The sequence below is a fragment of the Macaca fascicularis genome, chromosome 4 (assembly GCF_037993035.2).
Source record: "Macaca fascicularis isolate 582-1 chromosome 4, T2T-MFA8v1.1".
Classification (NCBI taxonomy): domain Eukaryota; kingdom Metazoa; phylum Chordata; class Mammalia; order Primates; family Cercopithecidae; genus Macaca; species Macaca fascicularis.
The window spans coordinates 70,735,701-70,762,171 of record NC_088378.1 but is presented as its reverse complement, the minus strand read 5'-3'; the positions used below and the strand labels follow the sequence as shown (position 1 = coordinate 70,762,171).

The following is a 26,471-nucleotide window of genomic DNA, read 5'->3' as shown; positions in this document are numbered from 1 at the left end:
AGCTTGTACTAGTGTAAGTGAAAGAAATGGCACATTCCAAAAACTTTCTTTCCACATCTTTCTTTCCTCCCTCCCAATCCAACTCAACCCAAAAGGGAAGCACCTGCTGAAAGTAAATGGGGAGGCTTCTAAAATTAAATCAGGAAAAAACTTATATTTATAACTGAGGTTGAAAGGGAAGGTGACATTTTTAAAGGTTAAATTAGGTAAATTAATTGAAAACAGAACAAGTAAAAATCAATCCTCCTTGCTGAGAGTAAACAACCACTATTTTTTAGTTGTTTGATTTTCGTATGTCCTTTTACAGCTCTCCCTAAGGTAGAAGATCACTTTGTGAACGATGGAAACTTCATTATTTTTCTTTAATTCCATCAGTGCCAAGGCTATATGGCCCCATTGCTTAACAGAGCTATAATGTGAGAACAGACTAGAACCATGTAAAGAGGCGCTAAACCAGTCCAATCAACAACTTCAGCCAAAAGAACTTCAATATTGAGGACTTTGGACTAAGCAACAAGCTTTCTAAAGCAAGGAAAGGTCATTTCTTAGCAACAATAAGAATGTTCTTATAAAAAAGGGATTTAAGGATTTACAGAAAAGAATCATTCCTGGATTTCACTCATGGGCTTTGGAAGCACAATCGTGTTTGATACCTGGCTCCTCTATTTTCTAGGTGTGTGACTGTGAGTAAACTCTTATAACTCTCTGAACCTCAGTCTCTTATACCATGGAAATACAATACTAATACTTAGCACACTAGGTTTATGTGAAGATGGATTGAATTTGGATGTATGTAAAGCACTGTATTCTGCGGTACCATTCAGCAGAAGCTTAATAACTATTAGCTCCCTTTACCCCATGACATCATGTCTAGGTATAAAGATTTGATTATCACTAAACATGTTGGAAGAAAAGGTTTTGCTTATGGCACAGACTTCAGGGAATTGATAATATCTGATTTATGTTCTCTATGGCTATAAGCTACAGGTGGAGTCCAGCAGTCAATTTGCAGAGCTTCCTCATTATAACAGCCTGTTGGGTTGTATACCACTTATCACGCTCGCTCAAACACTTGATAGTCTCGACTGACCAAATTACACAGATGTTTCCCTTTTTCCCTAGAAATTTTGCAGCAATAGTTAGGTATCTTAAAAACACACAGTCTTCAGCAAACTAACACAAGAACAGAAAACCAAACACCACATGTTCTCACTCACAAGTGGGAGTTGAACAGTGAGAACACATGGACACAGGGAGGGGAACATCACACACCAGGGCCTGTCAGGGGATGGGGAGCTAGGGGAGGGATAGCATTAGGAGAAATGCCTAATGTAGTTGACAGGTTGAGGCGTGCAGCAAACCACCATGGTATGTGTATACCTATGTAACAAACCTGCATGTTCTGTACATGTACCCCAGAACTTAAAGTATAATTTTAAAAAAAAATACACAGCCTTATTGGAAGGTGATACAAAGTAGAAATTTCTACTACTGCAATATAAAATAACACTTTCCCTCTATTTGTATGCCTGCAGTAACCATATCAGAGACCATGTGCAGTTACATTATTGTAACTGGGGTATTTGTGTTCAATGTGTTTAAGCTGCTAAATTTCCCATGTGAGGTGACTAAAATGTGCATATTTTACTCTTTTACTCTTGACCAATAAGAGCCAAATTCCCACTGGGTAGTAGAAACAAGCATGTTTGTCTTTTTGTTTCAAACACCTACCCAAACATACACACACGCGCACACACACACACACACACACACACACACACAGTCTTGGAAAAATTAGGTAGATATCAACATGCAGAAAAATGAATCTCAGCCCACACTGCACATTTTATACAAAATACTAATTCAAAACGTATCATAGATATAAGTATAAAATGTAAAACTATAAAACTTCAGAAGAAAACATGGAGAAAATTTTTGCGATGCTGAATTAGGCAAATATTTCTTAGATCTGACCCCAAAAGCATGAAATAGAAAAGAAAATAATAATAACTTGGACTTAATCAAAATTCAAAATATTGCACTCTGCAAAAGACACTATTGAGAAAGAAAAACCTTGAACTAGCAGAAAATGTTTGCAAATTACATATCTGATAAAAGGCTTGTATTCAGAACATGTTAAACCCTTAAAACTCAAGCATTATAAATGAAAAAAGTAAGAACATCTTTTTGTACTAACAAAGATGCAGCGTAACTGAACTCTGGTGAGAATGGAAATGGTGCAGACACTTTGGAAAACAGTTTAGCTGTTTCTTAGGAAGTTAAACATACACTCACAGGAATTTCCTAAGAGGAAAAACAACAACTATTCACCCACAGTGAAATTCCATTTTTACAACATTCTAAAAAAGGCAAAACTCGGGGATGGAAAACAAATCAGTGGCTTCCAGAGTTTGTGGGAGAGGAGAACTGCACACAAGTGTGTGGCACAGAGGAGTTCTGGAGGCTGATGAAACTATTCTTTATTTTGCTTGTAGTGGTAAATAGATGACTTCATGCATTTGCTGCAAGTAACAGAACTTTGTGCAACACAAAGAATAAATTTCACCATATGTAATTTTAAAAGTAATCTTTAAAAAATATAGCACTGGCCGGGCGCGGTGGCTCAAGCCTGTAATCCCAGCACTTTGGGAGGCCGAGACGGGCGGATCACGAGGTCAGGAGATCGAGACCATCCTGGGTAACACAGTGAAACCCCGTCTCTACTAAAAATACAAAAATTTAGCCGGGCAAGGTGGCAGGCGCCTGTAGTCCCAGCTACTCAGGAGGCTGAGGCAGGAGAATGGTGTGAACCTGGGGAGCGGAGCTTGCAGTGAGCTGAGATCCGGCCACTGCACTCCAGCCTGGGTGACAGAGCGAGACTCCGTCTCAAAAAAAAAAAAAAAAAAAAAAATATAGCACAATAGAGAAAACATTATTATCCTTACAAATGATACAACTGCATACATATTAATGAAATACCCAAGAGAATCTCCAGAAAGAGTATTAAAAATAGAAAGAGTTTAACAAGTTAGATAAATCAATCCATATATAAAAATCAACTGCACTTCCCTACACCAAGAGGTGTTACTGCTAGAAAATATAAATTAAAAAGTAGACCTGTATAGAGAAAATTCATTTATAAAAAGGCATTCAATACGGAAAAATAAATATAAATAAATGGAGAAACCTACCAAGTTTGTGACAAGTGTGATGGTCAGTTTTATGCGCCAAATTGTATCAGTTATTTCATCAAATATTATTCTAGATGTTGATGTTACCGGTGGAGAGTGTCCAGGTTCTTGGCGTTTTGAACAAAGAATTGGACAAAACACACAAAGAAAGCAAGGAAAGAATGAAGGAATGAAGCAACAAAAGCAGAGAGTTATTGAAAACGAGAGTATACTTCACAGGGTAGGAGTAGCTGGACCAACGGCTCAAGGGCCCCCTTACAGAATTTTTCCAGTCCAAATACCCCCTAGAGGTTTCACTTTGGCCACTTGGTTTTTACCCCATGTCAATGAAGTGGTGCCCCGCAATCAGTCTGATTGGTTGCAGAAAGCATCCAATTAGAGGGTGAAGTGAAGTTGCAAAGTTCACTTTGTTTACAAAGTTTACAAAGTTATACTCCTATGCAAATATCTGATTGGTTGTACCAGAGGTACTTTCAATTTCCCATCAGAAAAGGTCCGGGTTTGCAAAGGGAGTAGTAGCCTCTGATCCTTTTGTTGCTTAGGTGTAGAAAGTTAGGGTTTTCCTTCCAATTTAGTTCTAGGAAGTGAGCGTGAAACGGCCTTAGGTTCCCTGCCTCCAGACCCTATTCTCCTGCCTCATTGCTATAAAGGTATTTTTGTAAAGTCTAAATTCAGTTGAGTTTAAATACGGGAGATTATCCTACATAATCTTGGTGGGCATGATTCAATCAGTTAAAAGGCCTTAAGAGCAAAGCTGAAAGTTCCTTGAAGTAGAAATTCCATATATGGACAATAGTTTCAGCATGTCCCAGAAGTTCCAGCCTGTCCTTCCTGACAGCATGTCCTAGATAGCCCCCACAATCATGTAAGCCAATTCCTTGCTATAAATCTCTTGATAAGTATCTCCTGCTGGCTCTGTTTTTTTTTTTTTTTTTTTTGAGGGGGGGGGAGTTTTGGTTTTTTTTCTGATTGAACGCTGGATGCTAAAAAGAAGGCTGAAGTTTACAAAGCATTAATTTTCTTCAAAATTATTTTTGGAATGAGTACATTTTAATTAAATCCCAACTTTTTTCAAGTTACTTGAAAAACTCATACTAAAAATTTTATAGAATAACAGAAGCTCAAGAACTGCCAAGATGTTCCTGAGGAATATGCACAAAATGGGAGTTTTGCCCTAGTGGATATCAACACTTATTATAAAGGGCAATTACAACAATGTGTTATTAGAGTAGGGAATTTCTAAAGAAACTTTGATCCAATGCAACAGAATAGACAGCCCAGAAACAGGCTCCTAGATGTAAGAAAATGTAATTTATGGCAGAAGTGGCATTGCAGAGCACTGTGAAAAAGAATAAGCTACTATACAGAACAGACTCAGTGAATCTGAGAGACAGAATACTGAGTGAAAATGGCAAGCTGTATATAAATGTATACAGGATTATATGATTTTTATAAAACCCAAAACAAGAAAGCAAAATATCTTGTTTAGAGACATACTCTTTTGTTGCAAAAAAAAAAAAGCAAATAAATGAAATACACACAACTCAGGATAGTGGTTAAAGAGAGCAAAAAGATACATTCAGCAATACTGATAATGCCCTTGTTCAAAACTTGGATGGTGATGGGGGAAATATCCAAAACATTTAACCAATGGTGGGACATAATCCCAAATCAATTAGAACAGAAACAGCCAGAAATGACCTGAACAGCCACTAAGGTGAACACCTACTCACCACCAGCCCAGGCAGGCATGTTCCTGGCTGCACTCTACTATTACGCTTCATAATATACAAAAGGGTTACACATTTTAGTAGATCTTAAATAATATATAATAAAAATTATAAATAGACAAATGAATTAGTAAATTCACAGAGGACAACTTTAAAAATCATTTAAATGCAACATTATTGTGGATTCAAAATGCATCAAGAAATTCAGGAAAACAGTTCTTTATCCATTGCCAGAAAAACTTTGTTAGCATTGTTTTGCAAGGCCCCATGAAAATAAAATACGATTTTTTTCTCTCTAAAATGAACAACACAGAAATAATCTCTGTATGATTTCACAGAGTATGCTAAAATTTCAGACTTTGTTATCTTTGAAACTCCGTGACTCTGTGACTGACAATGTGAACGGAGAGAAAAAATATGCAAATTTAATATACTATTTCCAAAAATGGTGGCAAAGAATAAAATATACTAAACAGGTATTTCCACAGGATCTGTCACAGTTTCAAATGAAAATGACCTCCTGCAGGCAATGGTCCCATGATTTCCCTAATCTTCATGACCTATACCCAAAGGAACAAAACTAAGGGTAGTCCTGTCAGACTATGATCATGCCTCCCTTTTCATTAAAGTATTCCTAGCACCTTGAACAGTGTTTTATTTATAGTAGATCCTCAATAAATATTTAATAAAGAATGTCTCTACAACAGCTCTTCGTAAATAAAAATACTATGTTTAATCAGGGCAGCCACAAGATCAACAAAGAGGTGCTATGAGGATAAATCTCCATGTTAATTCCTCTGTGACTCCTCAGTGCCTCTCCTAGAGAGGTCAGACAACATGCTCATATTTAGTTCTGTTACAGAAAAGATCAAAGGTCAAGCCTAAATGGGGACACAGACAATGTGTGCTGAATGTACACCGCAAGCACAGTCACCATGGCTATTGTTCATGGGGTTACCAAAGAGCCAGAACCAACAGATTTGCCTCTTATCTCTAGGCCTTCCAGAGAGTCATGATTTCACAACTTTACTAAAAAATGGTTCCATCTTGGACTCCAAAATGCATTTTACTAAACCCATTCATGTCTGACGTAGAGAAATTCAAATTCTCGTAAAACATACTCCCTTTCCCTAACTGCAGCCACACACCATAGTTGGATGTGATGCACATACACAAAAGAAGTTCAAATGTATAGTATATAATGATATCTTAAAGAAAAAATGGCAAGTTCAAAAACACCAATGTCCACAAAAGAAAATTTAAAACCATCCTTAAGGATGCTAGCAATAATCCTGACAATGAAGAGGGCAAAGAGCACATAGGCAGTACAATATTCATAGGGAATTAATCCTCATAGCTTCAAATGGTAAAAGTAAGGCAAAAAAAGAAAAAAAAACAGAAAGTGGTTGAGAAAAACAAGAGGAAGAAAATGTAGGAAAATATAGGCATTGCAAAGAAGCATTATTAGAGTGTGGGAAAAAATGACAGAAAAAATGTTCTAAAACTAATTCAGATACTTGTAATATCAATGAACTAAATATCTATAACATCTTAAAGTTCAAAGTGTTTTATGTGTATTATTTTATCTTTATAGATATTAATATTATGTTGTTCTGCTCTTTACAGATAGGAAACTTGAAGTTTGAAATTTAGCCAAGATCTTCCAGAAAACTAAAGAATCAGGAGCAAAATGTAATATACAGCTTGATATTTCTTCTACTGTAGACCATCCTGACTCTTTCTAAAGAAGCCCAAAAATTGAATGAAAATGATACCAAATCAAAGTCAAAAAAATATTCAATCATTTAATCAATAATTTGTAGATGGTCCCATCTCATCTATTTCAAGGATTTTGCTTTTTACTGAATCAAATGGTGATGACTATTGCACCTTTAAAGAATACAGAGCAATCAAGTGATTTAGTCAACTGGAGTGAATTAAATTTAAAAAACAGTGATCTTCCAAGTGGTTCAGTAGTAAAAAGTTTCAAACTACTTAATCTAATTAAAAATAAAACAATATCTTGTGGTTGTTTTAAAAATATGACTGCTTTCATAGTTTTAAGATATTTTTAGAATTATTCCTGAAACCATTCACTGTGTGACCCTCCTTTCCTAATGTTAACCTTCCATTTTCAACTCTTTTAATGCAAAATACTTATTAATGCACCAGGTGGCCTATAATATTAATTAAGGATATGATGTGTGTTGGGAAAAGAACAGTTCTCTCCCATATATGTGTGTGTGTGTGTGTGTGTGTGTGTGTGTGTATGGGAGTTTCTTATATATAATTACTTAATTATATATAATCAATTATATATGATTATATAATATATATTTAATTAATTAATTATATATAATCAATTATATAATTATGGCCTCAGCAGGTGTTAGCAAAAAGAACACCATTATATATATGTGTGTGTGTGTGTGTATATATATATAAAAATTATGGTTTTCCATTAGTCATTTTAAGTGAAAGAAGGCTGTTTTATTCTTTCTTTTTCTTTTTAATTCAACCAAGAAATAAAATTCTATAAATATAGAAGGAATAAGGAAGGTTGTTCAGGTCACATAACAGATGGACAAGCTCAAGAGGGAATGAGTCTTAGAATAATGTTTGGCATTAGTAACATAAATAAAAATTGAACCCACTCAAAAACCTTAAAAGGTAGTCCATTATATCTCCTAGCCTTAATTTGAATTGTAAAAAATAACATTAAAATTTATAAGTGTACACATTGATAAGTGAAATTTAATTTTGCATTTTCTCTCAGGTTTTCCACATTAGCATGAGAACATCTCATTGTATATCTCAGTTGCTAGGTGCCCATGGGGCCACTGTACCAAAGGAGGTCACTCCTCCTGTGCATCATCCCTGTGCATTTATGAATGATCTGGAGCTCCCCCTTTTTCAGTGTGGGGTAGGGGAGCTTATTAATCATTTTCCAAACCATTAATGGACAGACAAGCACATTGCCAGCTGGTAGAAAATGGTAGCAGCAGCAGAATGTAAAGCACCTTTGACACGAGTATGGAAGGCAGCCAGGGCTGGGAGACATGGAAGAAAGAACATATCTTCGGTGACTTTGTCAGTCAGTGGGATTAAAAGGTCAACATATATCAATAAAGAAAATCTAAAACTAATTTTTCTTTGCTCTGATGATAGCCTTCAGATCACTTGATTAAGAATATCACTAATGATACAAAGAACTTTTCACCCCTAAGTAATCTCAATGGATTTAATGCATAAACACCTGTGATCAGCAATTGCTTGTAAATTTCATCAGAATTGTTTTCCAAGGATGGTAACCAGCAAATTTCAAAACATTGGTTCAAAAGTATGAAAGAAGGCTTTAAAAACAGGATCAAAATTGTCATTTCATTTCATACAAAAATAAACTCAGCAGGTGTTAGCAAAAAGAACACCAGGCTAGAATCAAGGGATCTGACTTTTATTCCCACCCTAGGATTAACAAGATGAGTAACCTTCATGATTAACTTCATCTCTTTAAATCTCACACGTGAAATGAAAAGTTGACATATATTTAAGGTCATTTCCAATCTTAAAATATTGAGACCAGAATTTTCTTCATGTTAACTTTGGAATTGCCAAACATGTATATTTATTTACCACACAGTGTGGCAATCCCAACAGAAATAAATATGAAACTTTCAGAATTCAAGACTGTATTTATATCACTTTGAAACCAACATAAATATTTTGCACTCTTGCCAACCGTCTCTGCTCCTTTGTCTGTATAATATTCCTCTCACCCTGCATCTCTCGCCAAAATATTTTCAACTCAACTCTCCTCCCAAGTCTTGCTTATTTTGCAAACTCAAGTAAATCATAGTTTCTAAGAAGCCCTCTCCAGCAAATCATACTAATACCCCTTTTCTTGTCAAATTCTATGGCTCTTATAATCAATAGCCACATCACTTTATTTTATTTTTAATTTTTTAATTTACTCATGTCTTCCATGAGTAAATTGCAAACTTCTTCTACAAAAAAGACTGCTAAGACTTTTCTGAACTCCATGTAATACCTGGCAAAGTGCCCATGTATTAGCCTTCCATAAACGTACTATTAACTAATGAGTAGTTCAGCTTATGAATGTCAGAAACAATTACCGTACATTTACCTCATAAAAACTCTACATCACTTAACAATTTCAACCCAATGGACCCTTTTCCAAACTTTAACATCTATGATATGCTTTTATAAACTTATCTCCTTTAGCCACATGACTTTAAAAGCGTATGAAACAAGATAAAGCACAACATCCTAGTAACTTTCTGGCTGGTGTCAAGATAGATTGTTTTCAGGCCACTCTCTTTCACTTCTGTCCTTAACGTATGCTAGGAATATACTACATACTGCATTTGTTTTTTCACAACAGTTCACCAATGATGACTATAACTTGTACTTACACTCACAAATCTGTTTAATTATTTGACTTATTAATCTAGTAAATCTAAAAAGAGTCAAACACATTCATATATCTGAACATATTTTTTGGTCAATTATAGCAGCCAATTCTTTATCATGCTCATTCCTAGCCAGGCATCCTGCATTTTTATTTTTGCTTTTTATCCTTGAGTCTATTACCTTCAGCTTATTTTTTTAAGTCAATGTCATTCAGTCCTTGTAGTAATATTTTTTTCCATGATCAACATCAATCATCAAAGTTTTGCTTCTTTCTTTATTTCTTCCTGAACAAAGCTTCCCTTTACAAGCAATTTATTAGCATGTTATCATTAACTTCATAAATGACTGATGTGGTTAAAAACTCTGTGCCTGGCTTCAAGGTAATTTCTATATTAATAAACCCAAATCACAACTCCACTTGAGGGCAGAGATTCCTTTCAAGTCAAATTTATTTTATACATAAGAATCTCATTCTCATCAATTTTGTATTTGGAACATTCTCCTCCAAAAGAAGAAAAAAACTGAATCTCTTAATTTGTGATGTAGCTTCAAAATATTCCCAAGTACTTTGCTAAACAGCTTGTCTGTATTTCCTATTTAAATAGAATGTATTTTATAAATAATGCAAAAACATCAGTTTGGTGAACTCAAAATCATCTATCAAACAACTTATCACAATCTAAGGCAAGAGGTCATCTGTCTGCTTGTTTTGTGCTGGGTTGGCATTTGTGTGTTCTAACATATGGCCAGAACCTAAACTGCTTTTCCCCTTTTTGCTCTATTTTTTATTTAATAATTACATATGAAATACAAGCTTATTTTCAGAAAGGAAATGGACTCAGTGAAGTCACTTGATATTACAGTGTGGTTCTCCATTTAAAGCTGCATCCCCACTTTTACATTGTATTTTCACTTTTCCATTGTCAGTTTCAGTTGTCATGATTTTCTTTTCAAGTCAATGGAGATAGTTCAAGTAGTGTTCATAGTTAAAGTCACAGGTGAGTTTTCAAGTTCCATTTACATGTCCTCTAATGCAATACACCATCACACTTTTCTTGCAAGAAAGCTAAAGTCAACTGCATACCATTTCTCTGCCTTGAAGAGAAGAAATTTTTTACATAATGATAAAAGAGGTTAATATTCCCTTATCAGCTAAAAGTCCATTGAAAGATATATTCTCCTGACAAGTGTAAGGCTGGACACACGTATAACTTGGGCAAACAGACCATTTGCCAAAACCTGCTTATGAAACAGCAGGGATATTTCTCCATTCGGTGCTTAACCATTTAGCAAATGTGTTATGAAATGTCAACTATCTAATTATTCCAAGGACTTTTCCTAATGTTTTGAAGGATTTCAAAATATTGTTTGTATGTTATGTACATATAGTTTTATCTTTCTGCTAATTCCTTTACTTTCACAGACTGAGGTATTCGCTAACAATATCTTCAAAGGAGGTAATTCAGTCAGTCAAGAGATACTTAGCTGTATTTAGAAAAAGACACAATGCAAGTGCAACTATATATATTCATATTATATACAAACTCAGCATTTACCCAGAAGAGACTAGAGAAACTATAACAATTGATTTTATATACACTACTTGATTGACCAGCAGAAGGCAGTCCTCATGTCTGCTTCTTCAGAAGAATTGTTAAAGTTTTCATGTATTCTACATACATTAAAATTAAAACAAAATTATATTTGACTGAGCAAAACATACATTTTAGGAGGAAAAAAATGCACACGATTTTAGAAAAATAAGCAGAAAGCATAACTTCTTTCTCTGTGTGCCTTTGAAAGAACCTTGAACCAGACCATCTGTACTCCACAATGAAACTCAACAGGCAGCCACTGAGCTTCTTCTCCATAGGTATGAAATGAGAAACACAGAATGCTATTGAACATTTTCTCAGTGGAACAGCACACACACATTTAGTACAAGGGGTTCTGCCACTGAGACACACTGAGGGAATTCAGAGTGCTCAATGACTTCAACTTCCCACCCCATGGCACCGTGTCAGTCATGCTGCTGTACTTAGCTCTGCATGTTCAATAAAACAAGAGAAAGCACTTTTTTAAAAAAACAGCAAAATGATAATGATTGGGGCTGAGTTGCTTAATTCTCAGACATGCGAAAAAACAAACTATCGCTTTCAGATGCTTCTCTACATACTGTCTGTTCTTTGCTCTGAGTCTCCAAAATTAGAGCAAGAAACACACAAAAAAATTATCCAATTAATGTCCATTGTAAATATGTTTGCTTTCACATTGTAGTTTTATAGCATTGAATATTTCTGTTGGCAGTTATATTAAACATTCCCTCTATTCCAGGCTACCACTTATTTTATCTGTTTATTTTAGCTAGAGCAAGTTCAGACCTACAACAGCACACTCAGCATTTTGGCTCTGTATCATTTGCGAACAAAATGCAAACCTGGCAGCTCAGGGCTTGACATTTTGCATACATGCAACTGTGCCTCCTCTTAGCATCATTATATGTCTGGCATGATCTTATATTTGCGCTGGTCTCAGACTGTAAACAGCAGGAGGGGAAAACCCAGCAGAAAAGAGGAAGACAATTCAAGAGGACTTGGAAGTCATTTTGCTCCCTCTTCACCATGGGAGTTAATTGTAAAGAAACATTTTTCTAAAGGGTGCCATCAGTGGGTCTACAACTGCAGGAACGAATTACATAGTAGAGTATTTTGCAAGCATTACTTAGAAATAACTGTTCAGCATAGCAGCCATAATTACTGGCACATCATTTGATACTTACAAGAACGTACTGCTGCAACGAGGTGACAAATGATTTCAAAAATGTTTCATGTGAAAACCTAGCCATTTCACTACAAAAGAAAACAATTCTAAAAGAAAGTAAAAAATCAAGTTCATTGTAACCTCAAGTTAAATCAATATAAATCATGTATCTCTGCCTTGTCTGGCAAACTCCCTGTTTTCTATGGTTCCTGGAACTTTTGCTCTGATATTTCCATTATTCCTTATTTTACAGTGTACAGTTATGCTTGTACATAGAATAGCAAAATCAAAATCACATAATCCATATGATTTCTATAGTCCCTATCCTAGTACCGTTGAATAACTTTCCAAATAGGGAGGCCTTTGTGTGTATGTTTACGTTCATACGGGTGAGAGTCTATACAAAATTCCTATGGCCTAACTGATTAGAACATATTATCTACAGATGTGGGTAACAGAAGATCAAGGTAGCAGATCTGAATGCCTGGTAAGCCACTTAGCTTGAAGCTGTTTCATGACCACATGCTTCAGACTTTAGTCTAGCTCACCATATAACAAATACTAGTTATTGATTATAAAGGACTATGTAAAATAAAGACTTCAAACATATACAGTAGTAGATCTTAGCAGTCAAAGTAGTGTAGATGCTATCAATAGACTGGCCATGCAAAAAATGGCATAAGAATGCTTACTTTAATATCGCATAATGTCTGCAATTTTAAATAGTAACCAACCATAAACTACTGAGACGCCCATCACAGGAAGCATTCATTTCTTAGCCTAAATTACTGTTGTTAAGACTATTTTTTCCCCTGGGTAGAGGGTAAGACTCAGTCACCTCTATGTTGTGTGACACTTAAAGTCTAAGGTTTCAGTGATTTCATATTGTATACATATGTTTAATATTGATCAAATATTCATTTTAATAGACACCAATGTGATCAGAAAAAGTATAACATGCTGAAAACAGTTTACTGTGTGTACATTGTGTGGGAACCAATAAAAGACAAAGAGCGATAGAATAAATCATTTTTATTTAATTTTATTTACTTTTAAAATTGGACTCATATTCATTCTGGTCTCTCTGAGTTGTTTGCTCCAACCTGTTTGGTCTCACTTTTCTCTCTGTATCTCAGGAGTCAGAACTACAAGCTTCAGAAGTCAGTTCAGATGGTTATCTGCAATTTCTCTTTGTAGTGCTGTTTGAGGTCAAATCCATTACAGCATATGTTCAGACTGACTTTGCACACTTAACTCCGCTGGGCTTTCAGTGACATGCTTGGCGCTTCACCTGAGAACCTGTTATCCATAGATACAAGAGATGCTAAAAGTGATACATACAAAAAAAAGAAAGGAAAACTGATGCATGCCTACACAGTATATTTATGGCTGACTAATCTATAGCTCTTAAAATGATCTAATAAACACCATGCCACCTTTCTTAAAGATTAAAATCATTTTGCCACTAAATGGTGCTATTATGTTCCCAAGTCACCTTAGACTCCAGTCAGAGATGCATGAAGTGTTGGCTACACAGACTTCCCAGGGAGGACAGCGACATAATCTTGTCATTGCATAATTTGCCACTCACTAAGGAAATGTGTGCCAAGGAACAAAGTGCATCAAAACTTGGCAACCGATTCAGAAATAGCAAACACTGAGAAATCTTCTTTTCCCTTAAGGAATACGATAGAGTGAGCTTTGCAACTGTGCCCCTCAGACTTCATCAACTTGGATTCTCTTGGAGGATTTATTGTATCAAAAATACAACCCAATATGATTTTCTGTACTGATAATTAAAGAAGAGGAGCCTCAGAGATGATAATATACAAATAGCTGGAATGTATTTGCCTTTCCTTTAGTGTGTCTTTTATTGCTTCTTAGGAAACTCCCCCACAAAATATTATATAGACAACAAAGATAAAAATATTTAAATTGTTGCCATTATTTTATTTTATTTTATTTTATTTTATTTTATTTTATTTTTTGATATGGAGTCTCGCTCTGTCATCCAGGCTGGAGTGCGGTAGCGCGATCTTGGCCCACTGTAACTTCCGCCTCCCAGGTTCAAGCAATTCTCCTGCCTCAGCCTCCCGAGTAACTGGGATTATAGGTGCGTGCCACCACGCCTGGATAGTTTTTTGTATTTTTAGTAGAGACAGGGTTTCACCATGTTAGCTAGGATGGTCTTAATCTCCTGACCTCATGATCCACCCACTTCAGCCTCCCAAAGTGCTGGGATTACAGGCATGAGCCACCACGCCTGGCAAAATGGTTGACATTATAAGGGATGCTGAAATAAGGAATAGTAAATGACATTTTGTGCTTTTATTTAAAAAAAATAAAATAGTTCATCCAAGATTTTTTATTTTAAGAAAAGTTCACAGTTAAGAAAGCAAAGCAGGCCAGGTGCAGTGGCTCACGCCTGTATCCCAGCACTTTGGGAGGCTGAGGCCAGAGGACTGCTTCAGCTCAGGAGTCCAAGACCAGCCTGGGAAACATGGTGAAACCCTGTCTCTACAAAAACAATACAGAAATTAGCTGGACATGGTGGCATGTGCCTATAGCCCCCGCTACTTGGGAAGCTGAGGTGGGAGGACTGCTTGACCCCAGGAGATGGAGGTTGCAGTGAGCTGAGATCATGCCACTGCATCCCAGCCTGGGTGACAGAGTGAGATGCTGTAAAGAAAAAAAAAAAAAAAACCACAGAGAAAAATGTGAAAAGTAAAGCATTCACCCAGCATAGCTTCAGTGGTGTTTTTGCCAAAAAAAAAAAAAAAACAGTGCTTAGAAGCCAAGCGCTCTCCTTAGGAGTGAGACACAGCCTACAGCCAGCCTAAGAATGCCTTGACATGGCCTCAAAAGCACCTGGGCCGTTGCCCTAGCCACTCTCTTCCCCTCTGCAACCTCACACACACACAGACACCAACCATAAGCAGCTACTTCCCAGGTCCTCTCAACAGCTCTAACTCACAGATTTGCGAAGAAGTGAGGAAAGGGGAGATCTAGTTGATATATTTTACGCATGATTTCTCTGCTAAGATCCTATGCAGAGAATTTTTAAATATCCAGTTTTTAACTTCAGAGAAGTAAAATTCTAAAAGCACAAAACAAGCTGCCACTCGTTCTTCCAATAACCAGTTTATTAATTTCTGTATTCATCGCTCAAGTTCAGAATTTTCATATCTCCTTTAACCTTATAATTTCTGACCGCCTCTTGCCCCACACTCCAGCCCAAAATATTCTGTCCAAACCTTGTTTCATCCTTTCTATTTCTTCCTTTGTACTTCTAGCATCCATTTTTTTTCCTTTCAAACCACTCTAGTACAGGCCCTTGTCACCTAATAGTTGATTTCTAAAGCCTTTTAAAGTTGTTTTACATTTAAGTTAAGAACTATGAATGGTCTGAGAAATTAGCCTATTTGCAAGTTAACAAGTTGGTTTGCCACAGTTTCATAAATACTAAAAGATGCAAAATTCCTGGGTCAGAGACAAAGTATTTTGTCTCTTAGAGCAATAGCAGTAAGACCTGAGTTGTGACCACTCACACCACTTCCCCAAGCCTCAATTTCCACAGGGCAATGTGAAAGGGTCAGGTGACTCCTATACACTCATGAAGGAGGTAATACTACAGGAGAGGAACCCTGTTCTCAGGGAACCTGAATCTGTTATAATGGACAGTAAGCCTGCTCATACTTGGCTCTAGGTGGACACATTATCTCATGATGCCAAACTATAAATATATCTGCCCTTTGCTTCAGAAGGAGACATGATCTCTATCTTTCAAAGTGATTTTCTATGCAAATATCCATGAAAAATGTAGTCCAGAACAAACGCAGTCAGTGGCCCTGTTGTCAAGATGTACAGAAATGCAAGAAACCCATGAAGAATCGTCTCCCAAAACTTTAGCCCTGGGAAGACTATTTAACCTCTCTAAATTTAAGTTGCCTCATCTGTAAAATGTGATTGATAATACCTACTTCATTGGATTGTTGTAAAGATTAAATTCAGTAATGTCTGTTAAAAAATGTTTTAGCTCATTGCCTGACCCAAAGTATGCAATAAACAAATTTATATTTAATGATTACTGGATTATTCAAGGTCTGCCCCTTCTTACCGAGTCTAGACTGAGCATCTAAACTTACTTTCCAATTATTTCTCATCCACATACTGCAGTTTGTGTTCAATGGCTTATTCACTTCCCATTAAAGAGGATAGGTGCATTTCCATCTCTACAACTTTGCACCTCTTCCCCATCTAAAATCCCTCCCCACTTTTTGCCTTCATTCCAACTACTTTTCATAGCCAGCTAAAGTTCTGCCAATCTTCAAAATTCCCCCAAGTCACTGCAGAATGCAAAGAACTTCCCTTCTGGCAACTTACTACATTTGCATATACCCCTCAATAAATGCCTCCTTTCCCTTTCTTATATTTGCACATTGATGGATTTAATTTCTCTCAGCTGATCTCTCACTTGGCTTCTTTTTAACATTTCCACGTGGCTTTCTTGCTTCCCAAGTAAAAGTCAATTATATGTACAAAATAAATTACATAGCAATGCAGTACCATGATACAACTGTCAGCAAGAACCCTTCTTTTTCCCCAAGGTGATTAAAGAAACCTTTATTTACTTATTTATTTTAATTTACCAACCAAGTTTTACACCTTTAATCCTCCAAACAATCCCTCTAAATTTTTTAACTGTTTCATGTAGAAAAAGAACCTGTACTTACAAGTTCAGCTATAACTGCCTGAGCAAAACTCAAGTAGAAACTGGAAGTTAATATACTCTTTCTGGGAAAGTGATCTAAGTTGAATTGAATTGAAAATTCAGTGCAGGTGTCTACCTGTCACCAGAAATGGCCATCATCCCTGATGTTCTGGGTTACAAAACCTTAGTAAAGGGAACAGGATGAATTAAGCTGTTATTTGAAATGGCATGAGTCACTCCTACAGGCAATCTCGTAGTGAATACAGGTCACATCCCAGGGTAAGTTATCCAGGGAAACGTGTGTCTCAGGTCTGCAGCAGTTTTCCAGCCATGTCCAAGAAAACCAAGTATAATTCCAATCCTAGAGTCAGGGAGCCAGGGTAGGCAGCATGGCCGCAAGAGAGAGTTGAGGGTGGCATGTGTGTGACAGTACAGAGCTGTATATGAGCTCTTGAGTGACATCTCAGAGGGAAACTCAGTCTTGATCTGAGCCCATTTCCAAGCATTATTTTAAAGAATAACTTTTTTATATAATACAACATAGCATATACTATCAGCAAATTAACTACATCAGTTAAGACGCCGATGCTTTCAGGAAGACAAGGAAACATCCCTTCAGAGCAGTGCTGTTTAATGGAATTCTCTGTGATGTCAATGTTCCCTATCAGGGCTTTCAAGTATGACAACCTCTAGCCACATATGGCTATTATGCACTTGAAATGTAGCTAGCACATATCAGAAAGCCACTCTTTTATTTAATTTTAATTAATTTAGGAAGCCACATGTGACTAGTGACTCTTGTGTTGGATGACATAGCTCTAAAACCTACCATGCAGCTGTCTGTACTGTCATGAGCACTGTCTCATGTAGACCTCATGCTAACCCTGCAAGCTAGGTGTTACCATGTTTATTTTTACAGACAATGAACAGAGACTGTGCTAGTTCTAATCATTAGCACAATATTATATGAGTAAGTGGCAGAGTTAGAATTCAATCAGGTTTTCTAACCACAAAGTTCAAGTATTTCTTTTTTTTTTTTTTTCATTTTCCCCACCTTAGCTTCTCAGAATCAAATTCAAATTCTCTACTGTGTCACGAAGGTGTTTTATACTCCAATCCCAACCTATGCTTCCAGCCTCACCTCCACCACCATCCCCTCCACTTCCTGTATTTCAAAAATACATTTGCTCTCCAAACCCTGATGCATTTTCCTAACTCCCTGACTTTGAATTCATGGTGTTCATAGCCTTGAAAGGCCCTCCATCTACTTCCCATCTCTCTGTGCCTGGTGAGCTCCTGTATCATGTGCTGATTATCTATCTATGTGTCCCTTTCCTTGTCTAGAATATGAACTGAAGGAAGAGAGTCTTACTCAGCTTATGCTCCCAGGATGTAGCATAGTACATAGAAGATACTCCAGAAGTATTCAGTAAAAAAACAAATAAAGGGGAAATGAAGATGTGACAGCATTAAATTCATCACACATTCAGAAAGCCTTACAGGGCATGGCCTATTCTGGCCCTGAGAATTGTGTAGACAATGAGTATATTTAAAAAGCAAGATCTATTCCCCAATATATTGAAAGACTTGCTTTACTATTTTGCGAGGAGAAAATTTATACATGACCAAGGCTGACAACGAAGACCACCAGTGCTCACACCCGGGTTAAAGGAAAGCAGGATGGCAGGGCTGCTGAGGATCTGCTACGCTGGAGTGGCTGGCACTTTACACATAAGCCCTAGGCGACCAGACAATGCACAGGTTGCCTAAATTGGAGCCACAAGCGTGCCTTCCCAACTGCAAGACTTGAATGCGTTAAACCATGAAAGAGTCCTCCTCAACCTATGGGAAGCGCCCAGTTAGGATGAAAGGTAGTTTCGTTCATCCATGGGGATACGTGGCCAATACCACTGCTTCCCAGAATGGATGTTCACATGTCCACCTTGACCAGACCAGCCAGCTGCGTGTTCCTGTCTGAGAAAACCTAGGAACTGGCTCCTGATTCAGCATATGCATTACAAGTGGGCTGATTTACAAACACATTGCCATCCTGGAAAACAGGTAACCTTCAAACCTCTCTGCTTTCACCAACACATGGGCACCTATATAAACATAACAAGACACCCTTGAGCTGCCACCAGGATACAAAAGCTGAGTCACTGCCAAGAATCAACAGATTTAGGTGCAAATTTTCCATATTTTCTTTGCTGTAGTTCAAATTTTCATGAAAAGCTTGGCCCACCTCTGAAAGTCTTAGAACAGCCTTAGATCAATGATTCTCTACCCTGGCGTGACATGAGAATGACCTGAGGAATTTTTAAAATATACCTATGCCTGAGTCTCACCTTCAGAACTTCTGGTTCAACTGCTCTATGAGGAGCCCAACGCACTAAGATTTTACAGATGTTTTCCTGTGACTACAATGTGCATTCATGGTTGCGATCAAGAGGCCTAGCTCATGAGACCAGTAGCTTAATCACCAAAGCTACCCTAGAGAGAAGGGTAGTGTCAACATCGGCACTGCAGTTGACTGTAGGAGTAACCAACAGAGGGTGGTGAGGAAACTGCAGAAAACAAAAGGAACAGTGAATTTCAGGAGAAAAATATTAGCCTATAGCTCAAAAGTATGCAGCACATTCTTACATCAACTCATTTGCTTCATAAACTACCTGTGACTTGGGGTATGTTTATTTTACAACATTGTGCAATTCCTGCTACTGTGACTTATTGGTTATATTTCAGTTCAACAAACAGTAATGGAATGTTTATAATGTGCATTCATTCTCTGGGCCAGAGAAGAATAATATTGGAAAATAACATTGAGAACCTGAGAGTCTAACGGGGGAAATGTGATGTGTTGCTTGCTGAGATAGATACAGTAGGTCCTCACTTAACATTGTGAATAGGTTCTTGGAAACTGCAATTTTAAGCAAAATGATGTGTAACAAAACCAATTTTACCATAGACTAATAGATATAAACAAGAATTAAGTTCCTATGGCATTATTTCTGGTCCCAGAAACATCATCAAACTTCCAAATAAAGATCAAAAACACTTCTAATATCAAACATGGACATAAATGTGAGCTATAGATACATTTTTAAAAGACTAATAAAAACAAGTAAAATAATTATCTATCTATTTATTCCAGTTTGCATTGTGGGTGGCCAGAACCTATTCTGGCAGCTCAGGGTGTCAGGCAGGAACCCACACTGGAAAGGATGCCATCCCATCGCAGGGCACAATCTCTCTCTCTCTCTCTCTTTCTCTCTCCCCCTCAGACTGGCACCATGTAGACACACGAATTCACCAAAGATGCAAAGCTTTGGGATATGGGAAGAAACCAGAGGACCTGGAGAAAACCCAGGCAGACGTGGGGAGAATGTGCAAACTGCACACAGACCATGATCCTGGCCAGAAATTGATTGTTTTCTCTCGTCAACGTTATAATGAACCAACATTGAACAAAACGACATTATTTGAAGACCTGCTGGAGAGGTATGAATGTGCTATGGGAGTTCCAAGTACAAAGGAGGGAGTGAATTAAATTAACTCTCTCACTCAGCTTAAGTCAAAGGCCTTACAATTGTCTGCAAAACCCTGGATCAGCCACTCCGCTACATGTCTGACCTTGGCTCTTGCTACATTCCCATTATTTGCCCCAATCCAGGTGTCCTCCTGGCAGTTACTGGGACACTTCAGCATGCTCCCAACCTAGGGCCTTTGCTCAGGCAGTTCCATGCCTTGACTGCTCTTCTCACAGCCACATAGCAACTTCCACACTGACTTCAAGTCTTTTCCCAAATGCTGTCATCTCAAGGAGGCCTACCCTGCTGACATTATTTAAAAATGAGACCAGCCAGGCAAAATGGTGGCTCATGCCTGTAACCCCAGCACCTTGGGAGGCTGAGGCAGGAGAATCACTGGCATCCAGGAGTTCAAGATCAGATCCTGCCTCTACAAAAGAAAAAAATTTAAAATTTGCAGGGCATAGTGGCACACACCTGTAGTCCTAGCTGCTTGAGAGGCTGAAGTGGGAGGGTTGCTTGAGCCCAGCAGATCAAGGCTACAGTGAACTCAGACGGTGCCATTGCACGTCAGCCTGGCTGCCAGAGCAAGATCTTGTCTCTAAAATAAGAAATAAATAAAATAATATTGAGACCTATCTGCACCCAAATTCTATCCCTAGTACCCCAATCTCATTTCTTCTGCTTCATTGTTTTTATTGCATGTGTCCCATTGCAGCACACTACTCAATTTACTTATTATGCTTATTTTTATCTGACTGCTTGAACTAGAATGTAAGCTCCACAACTGTATGAATCGTTATGGCCATTCACAAATCTCAAGAGCCTGAAATGATGCCTAGCAGATGCTAAGAACTCAACAAATTATGTTGAATTAATGAATGAGGAATTTAGCAAAACTTTCATTTAAGAGTAATGTGCTTCCTTTTTCTTTCAGTAGAATCTAATTTGCAATCCTGTAGCCAGTGTGTTTATGAGTTGGGACAGATAATAATAGCATGGTGGAGAGATTTTTCCCCTGACCCCTGTGTGAGCAGTGTCCATTATCCATCCATTCAATCAACAAATATTTATTCAGCAACTATTTTTTGCTACATTCTGGGGACTGTGAGCATCCAAAATTCTGACCTCTAAGGGTTTAAAGCTCCCTAAAAGAGGTGAGTTTGACACACAAATTTGTGCAATAAGAGGCAGGATATTCTGAGCCCTGAGAGGAGTGCAGACAGCAGCGTTATTTGGGAGTCCTCAGATAGTACTTTAAGTATGACACCCAGGACAAAAACTTCAGCCATTCTATCTGTGGACAGCGAAGACGCAGGATGACACTAATCAGTTCATTTACCAAAGATGGGGTTTCTAGTTTTGGCCTCCTAAAACCCGCTCCCCTTCATGAGATGCCTGCAAAGGGAGTTGAGAGATGTCATTGTGCTTTCTAAGCACACTTGAACTGACTTGTGATAACCTTTACCTACCAAATCAGGCATGAAAACCACTGAACAATGGTTAAAACACTTTTTATTTTCCTTTTTTGCCCTTGGCTTTAAGCCTCCCGGTTATTTGTTCTAAACTATACACAGTACAGTATGTTTCACGAGAAGCCTGCAGAGCAGTGCTCAACCACAGCTTAGCAAGTGGGCTCTTCTTTTAAAGCTTATGCAAGTCCTTACTGTAAATGCATACATGTAAAATAGCTTGAATCAAAATGCATCGTTGATTTGACATGAAGGTGAGCAAATGATTTGTTCCTAGGAATAGAAGCCCTCAGACAAACAGTGTTAATGGGCCTCACCACAGAGCAGTTGGTGACAATAACAGAGTTAATTTTAAAGAAGGGGAAATTAAATAGTGGTTGCAATAGTCATAGCCACTCTTAATTATTGTGATGGCAAATTATGAACAATTTCCTGTCACTTTCCCTTCTAAAGCAATTACTGATGTTTGCCTTATGGCTGAACTGTGCTGAAAACTCTCTAAGCAGGAGGCTGTCTGATTCAATGCTTTGTGGTCTCATATTCAGAACGCCATTTGGCCTGCAAAGTTGCTGGATTATCTGTAAACACAGTGAAAGAAGACAGTGATTGCATGAAGCAGAGGGAATGCACCTGAATGCCAATAAGGCAAATGTCATGACAGGAACACAAAGCCAGCATTCCATGTGACCTTTTAGATAGAAACCAATTTACTTTGGTACCATCTCAAACAGAAAATTATGGTGTAATTCCTCATGTCAATACATAATTTATTTTGTAATAAATAACTACCCGCATATTTATGGAGCGCCTCTCCCCTCGTGTTTGTGATACTCTCAGGCACTCTCTCTCCAGCACACACTGCCGAATCATTGCAGAGCTTTCTGTTTTTCAGGCTGTTCTGTTCACTAAAGCTTGGTGATGACCGAAGAAAACATCACAGGATTAAAAGCCACTTTTTATCTCTGCAAAAAAAACCTAAGTTGTTTCTTATTTCGAAATTACCTAACATCAGGCTGAAGGATTCATGAGACCAAGTTTAAAACAGAAATCAACGAGAAGCAATATGAAGCCCTAGTCTACAGTACATTTCCTAATAAAGGAAAGCTTCTGCATTTAAAGCAGCATTAGCATCGGGCAGTGAATCAACAAAAGAAGAGAGCTCTGTCTTCCCCCCAGTTCCCCTCCCCTTAAATGCATCCGCTTCTTTGCGGGAGGTCTGAAGTCGGGGGCTGCCTCCCAAAGTCACCTCACTCTCTGTCATTAGGATGCAAATAGGGCGAGTCTTGAGAGCTCTACCTTTTCCCCTCCAGGTCAGAGCTCTGAGTCTCCCCCAAGCTGGCACTGACAGGGGACTCTTCCCACTGACAGCTGGTCACTGACCTAGCTGAAAGCAGCTGGGGGTCTTCTCTGAGCCTTGAGCCACAGGTGACCTCATCACTAACTGAGCCATCACAGTGCACAGTTAGCATTTTTCAGTCCATGGCCTCTGTCAAGGACGAATGAGACCTGAGCTCTCATTGGAAGTGTGGTGGAGACAGCAGGGAGTGGGAAGAGGCCTGGGGGCACTGTGGGCACTCCCTATTACTGATTAGCCAGCATCAGATTCTTGGATAACTGAAGAGATTTGGGACCTTAGTGGCTAAGGCCCAGCATCTTTAACAAGTTTCAGAAAAACGGATGATGAGGATAATTCACAAGACAGAAAATAAAGAACAGTGTATATGCTGCTTAGAACAGACTGTATTTGCATTTTTTTTAGCTTCTAAATACCTATTTTGAGATCATCTTGGTATTAAGGATTACAAACATTTGTCTGTAATGTGGTTTCTGTCCCTGGCTAACTTCTGTAGTTTAATAACACAAAGAAATGACAAAGTTAATATGAGACACCACAATCATTCCTTTGGAAATTATCCACCATGCCACACAAGTGTACACACACACACACACACACACACACACACACCCCAAACCAAACCAAACACATTTCTTTGGCTTCACAGATAAAGTGATAGCCCATAATGTGGAAAAAATAAGGGCTCTGATTCAAATACAACATATTGAGAAATAGAAATCAATACCCAGAGAAGGTTTTACATAGCACTCGTATTATTTTTAATGAGTTGCTGTATAGAACTACCATGACAGAATAGAGTCCAGGATTTTCTGAGGACTAATTGGCTTCATTCCTCCAGCATGCCAACAGAGTACTTTCGGTTCTGTTTGGAAAACATATGCTGGGATCTGGATCGATGAATCAAGAAAATATTGGCCACCTAATGGGTGTCCAGAAGGAAGACCTCGGCTGCAAATTCCCAAAGATTTGAGGGAAAATCTTTTCTGAGAACATGGTCATCTTCATGTCACACTCACTTTGTCCAAATAAATACTGAAAACAGACTTCTGAACTCATCTTCAGGGGGCTCAGCTTATCTAGAGTCAATAGGCTGAATCTCTGAGATTGTTTTGTCAAATTAAGAGCCAGTCGAGATGTTTATGTCTTTGAAATAAAAGCTTTGTAAAACCATTGTCACATCATATGGACAAAAATGCATCTATGTATTTTTTCTTGCAGACTTTTATGTGTAATAAGATTTAGGGGACACAGCATTGGATTGTCATGCTATGGTTTAAAGAAATAAGTAAATTCAGCACTGGAGAATAATAAGATAAAACCAAATCTTTAAAATTTCATATAATTTAATAAAGAGTTATTTTTGGAAGAACTGTGGATGAATATCTTCATCATTATTGAAGATAGAATTAGTAGAATTAACTTATGCTAACACATAAGGAATTTAGTAATTGTGTATATATAAGTCACCTCAAAGATCATCTAATTCAGAATTGGGGAAAATATGTGTTTTGGTGACATCTTTAAGCTGCTGGGTCAAACCTCCCTTTCTACCTCCAGACATTCCATTCATTCCATTCATGCATCAATAAATTCCCTTGTTATCCAGAAATAAAATCATCTGGTTCAATTGTCCAACATATACAAGTGAAGAAACTTTGACACAGAAAGGCTAGGACTAACACAAAAGTATGCTACCAAACCATCTTAAAACAATAAACATTCGTTATCTCACCATTTCTGTGGGTTGGGAATAGGGGCACAACTTGGCTTGGTACCTCTGGCCAAGGTCTCTCATGAGGTTGCAGTTCCAGCTAAGTTGTCAGCCAGGGCTGCAATTTCACTTGAAGGCTCAACCCTTTGGCAAGTGAGGGATGGAGAAGAGAGGAGAAATCCACTTCTAAATTCATTCGTGGGGTTGTGGGCAGACCTTGGCTCCTCCCCACGTGGATCTCTCTACATGCTGCCTCACAAAATGGCTTCCCCTAATCCAAGAGAGGACAAAGAGAGTTCTCCAGATGGGAACCAGAGTCTTTACATAACTCAATATTGTAAATAACATTTCTGTACTTTATCCATACTCTCTTCATTGGAAACAAATCACGAGGTCCAGCCCACACTCGATGGGAAGGGATTACACACAGGCATGAGTATGAGGAGGTGGGGGCACAGGGGCCATCTCAGAGGCTGCCTTCCACAACTGTGATCACAACCCACAGCTTATCCCAAACCCACTGTTCTTTCCACTACACTTTGCTGAATTGAAATGGATAATTTCCAGACATTAAAGGTTAATAAACACTGGACAGGGTATTTGAGAAAATTGTAAGGTCTCCATCTCAGAGTATCTTTTATAATAAGACCTTCTTTTACCTACTGGAGAAGGTTGAATTTGAGTGTCTCTAGTAGATAAGAAGTGGTGCAGTGTATACTGTGTGGTATACACTGGGGTTTAAGAAGCTGTCCACCCGCGTTATTAACTAGGTGAAGAACTCATTTTGTTTTCAAGGCTTACTTTCCCTACCATCAAAAGTCAGAATAGGATTAAGTTTCTAGTATGTTTCCAATTTTGTTACAGCTTTAAAACAATAACTTTTATATCTGTTCTTCAGGATTAAACCTACATGTAAGTAAATTAAGTGATGATCCCCAGGATTTGACACAGTGAGAGAAAAAAATGTTCCGCACCAAAATATTTCTCTCTCTGGCTTAAATTTCTACGTTAGATGTTCTTTTCTATTTGTTATTAAAAGCCTCTGCTAAAATGCAAATGTGTTATCTGGAATAACAAATTAAACTATCATCCCAAGTTAATATTTAACTGAATTTCTTTCTCTTGTTAACTAACATATCAGCTGGTAACGATCCAGGGAATGGGGCAAATAAACAAGTAAATTTTAATGAGAATGGATTTTTCCAAGAGGATTTTAGGGCAAGAAAGGACAGATTCATATGGAGTGGGAAATGAGGGGTGACCAATAGCCCCAACAGTAAAATATTAGGGAACATGGGATGGTTAAGACAAACCTAAAAGACATAAAACTACCAATATAAGCAAACTTCTTATTTTTTGAGACAGTCTCGCTCTGTCACCCAGTCTGGAGTGCAGTGACACAATCATGGATTATGGCTCACTGCCGCCTCAACCTCCTGGGCTCAAGCAATCCTCCCACCTCAGCCTCCTGAGTAGCTGGGTCTATAGGCATGTACCACCACGCCTGGCTAATTTGTGTGTGTGGGTGTGTGTTGTTTTTCTTGTGTGTTGTTTTTTTTAAAAGACAAGTTCTTGCTATAT

General features: G+C 37.9%; 1 long non-coding RNA gene across 1 annotated transcript in view; it reads right to left on the bottom strand.

Moving 5' to 3' along the window:
• Positions 1-13,129: 13,129 nt before the first annotated feature.
• Positions 13,130-26,471, bottom strand: part of LOC135970412 (uncharacterized) — a 28,611-nt gene continuing 15,269 nt past the window's right edge. The window contains exon 2 of the long non-coding RNA XR_010586087.2: positions 13,130-13,411. This is a non-coding gene — a long non-coding RNA (uncharacterized lncRNA). The remainder of the gene's footprint in view (positions 13,412-26,471) is intronic.